This window comes from Mus caroli, unplaced genomic scaffold, assembly GCF_978045245.1.
Source record: "Mus caroli unplaced genomic scaffold, Mus_caroli_1 scaffold_4, whole genome shotgun sequence".
NCBI lineage: Eukaryota > Metazoa > Chordata > Mammalia > Rodentia > Muridae > Mus > Mus caroli.
The window spans coordinates 57,779,961-57,783,290 of record NW_028227259.1 but is presented as its reverse complement, the minus strand read 5'-3'; positions in this window follow the sequence as shown (position 1 = coordinate 57,783,290).

Here is a 3,330-nt window from a genome sequence, read left to right as displayed (position 1 = left end):
TTTATATGCCCCAGTACAGGGGAATGCCAGGGCCAAGGGGTGGGGGTGGGTGGGTGGGGGACTGGGGGGGAGTGTATTGGGGACTTTTTGGATAGCATTGGAAATGTAATTGAGGAAATTACCTAATTAAAAAAAATGACTACTACTAATAAAAACAGATGAAATACTAAAGTAAGCCACAGCAATGCAAGAAACAGTCCATAGAAGACTAATCTCCAAAATAAAGAAATCAAGAAGCTAACCACAAAAAAAAAAAAAAAAAAAATGAACAACGCAATCAAAAAATGGAGTATAGAACTAAACAGAGAAATCACAACAGAGCTATCTAAAATGGCTGAGAAGCATTTAAAGCAATGTTCAAAGTCTTTAGTGATCAGAGAAATGAGAATCTAAAGGACCCTACCTTACACCAATCAGAATGACTAAGATCAAAAGTTCAGGTGACACAACACGTTTTGGAGAGGATGTGGAGAAAGAGGAACATTCCATTGTTGGTCAGATGGCAAACTGGTATAACCACTCTGGAAATCAATGTAGAGGTCCCTCATAAAATTGAAAGTAGATCTACCTGTGACCAAGAAATACCACTCTAGGAATATACCCAAAATATCGATATGTATTCCACTATGTTCATAGCGGCCTTGTTAGTGATAGCCAGAAGCTGAAAACAATGTAGATATTCCACAACTGAAGAATGGATACAGAAAGTGTGGTTCATTTACACCATGGAATACTACTCAGCTATTAAAAACGAGAACATCCTGAGTTTTGCAGATAAATTAATGGAATTAAAAAATATCATCTTGAGTGAGGTAAATCAGATCTAAAATGACATCATTGTATATACTCACTAATAAGTGGATACTAGCCAAAAAAAAATGTACAGAATATCATGGATACAATCCACAGAACTCAAAATGGTTAACAAGAGAAAGAGCCCAAATGAGGATTCCTCAATCCCACATGGGAGGGAAGAGAAAGCAATCACAGGAGGGAGGATGGATGAAGGAAGGGACTGGGTAGGAATGGTGGAGGCCAGGGAAGGGAAAAGGGGAATATAATCAGGTATTGGGTGGGGGGAACAGGACTGAAGCCCTGAGGGACAGCAGAAAGAATGGAAACAGGTAACCTCTCAAGGTAGGAGGTAGGGAGAACTCTCTAGAATGTCCCAGAGGCCTGGGAGGTCCTACAGAGGGGAGAGGGAAATTGTAGAACCCACCTCCAGCAGAAAGACAGGACATCTAGTGAGGGCTGGGATTGCTATCCCCCAGTCAAAACTCTGATCCATTATTGTACCTGTCTGAAAGAACTGCAGGAACAAAAATGGACAAGAGCCTGAGGAAAAAGAGGTCCAGTGACAGGGCCAAATTGGGATCCAGCTCGAGCGAAGGCCCGAAGACTTGACATTATTACTGAGCCTATGGAATGCTCACAAAAAGGGGACTGACTATCATGTCTGCCCCCAGAAAGACCCAACAAGCAGCTGAAAATGTCAGATGCAGATATTTACACCCAACCAATGGACAGAAGCTGCTGACCCCTGTGAATTACGGAAAGGCTGGATGAAGCTGAGGAGGAGGGTGAACCTGTAAGAGGACAAGCAGTATCAACTAGCCTGGAACCCCGAGATTCCTCAGACACTGGATCACCAACCAGACAGTATACACCAGCTGATATGAGGCCCCCAACACATATAGAACAGATGAGTGGCGGTTATGGACTCAGTCAGAAAAGATGCACCTAACTCTAAAGATACTAGAATCCCCAGAGAGCAGGGAGGTCTGGTGAGGTGGGTGTGGGGGCTGGGGACATCCTCGTGAGCATGGGCGGGGGATAAAAAATGAACTGCAAAAATTTTTAAATAATTTAAAAAAGGATAAAGAAAAGGCAGATGGAGGGAGGGATCTGTGTGGGAAAGCAGAGAAAAGGGAAAAGAGAACAGAATTAGGTATGGGGGAGGGGGCAAAAGAGAAGCCCAGAGAACCAAAAGACTGAATGGAGGTAAATAGCTTAGGGGGAGTTGGAGGGGGTACCCTCTAGATAATAGCAGAGACCCAGTAGGTAAAAGACTCTGGACTCAATGGAGGTGACCTTAGCCAATATCCAACATTGGGGAAAGGAACTCAAAGACCTTATCTCCCAGTAGATAGTGGAGGGACAGGGTTATTAACCTACTGTCAAAATTTCTAGAACTCCCAGAATTGTTCCTGTCTAAATAAACTGTAGAGACAAAAATGGAGAAGAGACTGAAGCCCAACTTGGGATACATCTCATGAGAGTGCACAAAGGCCTGCCACTATACTGATGCTATGATGTGCTTACAGATGGGAGCCTGGCATGGCTTTCCTCTGAGAGCCTCTACTAGCAGCAGACTGAAACAGATGCAGACATTTACACCCAACCATTAAACTGAAGTCTGGGACCCCTATGATTGAGCTAGAGGAAGGACTGAAAAAGCTGAAAGGGAGAGTGGCCCCATAGGAAGACCAGCAGTCCCAACCAACCCAGACCCCAGGGACCTGTCAGAGACTGAGCCACCAACCAGGAGCATAAAAGGGCTGATCTGAGGCCCCTGGAACAAATATAGAAGAACTCTGCTTGGGTGGGCCTTAGTGGGAGAAATTGTGCTTAATCCTAGAGAGACTTGAAGCCCCAGGGAAGCGGGAGGATTGTTGGGGAAAGCACCTTCTCTGATACAAGGGAGAAGAGGAATGGGATGAAGAACTGTGTGAGGGCAGACTGAGAGTGGGAGCAATGAGATGGGAATGTAAATAAATAAAATAATAAGAATTTTAAAACAAAAAGAACTCAAAGTGCACACATATAAATAAGGAATAAATGATGAAATTTGACTGTATTGAAGGTGGTGTTGAAGAAATATCCTGGTTGTGGCTATATATAATAAAATCACAAAATGTATAAAAGATCGTTATGTCTATTCTCTATTTCTGTATTTGCACCTAATCATTAAATCAAAATTTTTTCTTATAAGGAAAATAATAAGGGTGGAAAGATGGGCTTGTAGTTCAGAGCACTTGCTCTTCACACATGAGGAGCTCAGATCTTAGCCTCCACATGAAAAAGCCAGGCAGGTTTCCATGCATTCCTGCATCCTGGCACTGCGTGGAGTAGATAAGAGGATCAATGAGCACTGCTGCTTGCAGCCCAGCAGAAAACACACACCCCAGGTTCAGCAAGAGACAGCCTCAAGGGCATTGTGATTGATTAGTAAACTCAATATTTTCCTCTGCCATCTATTTGCAAGCAATATCGTCCATACCTGTGTCCTCATATGGTACACACACATACACAAACACACACACACACACA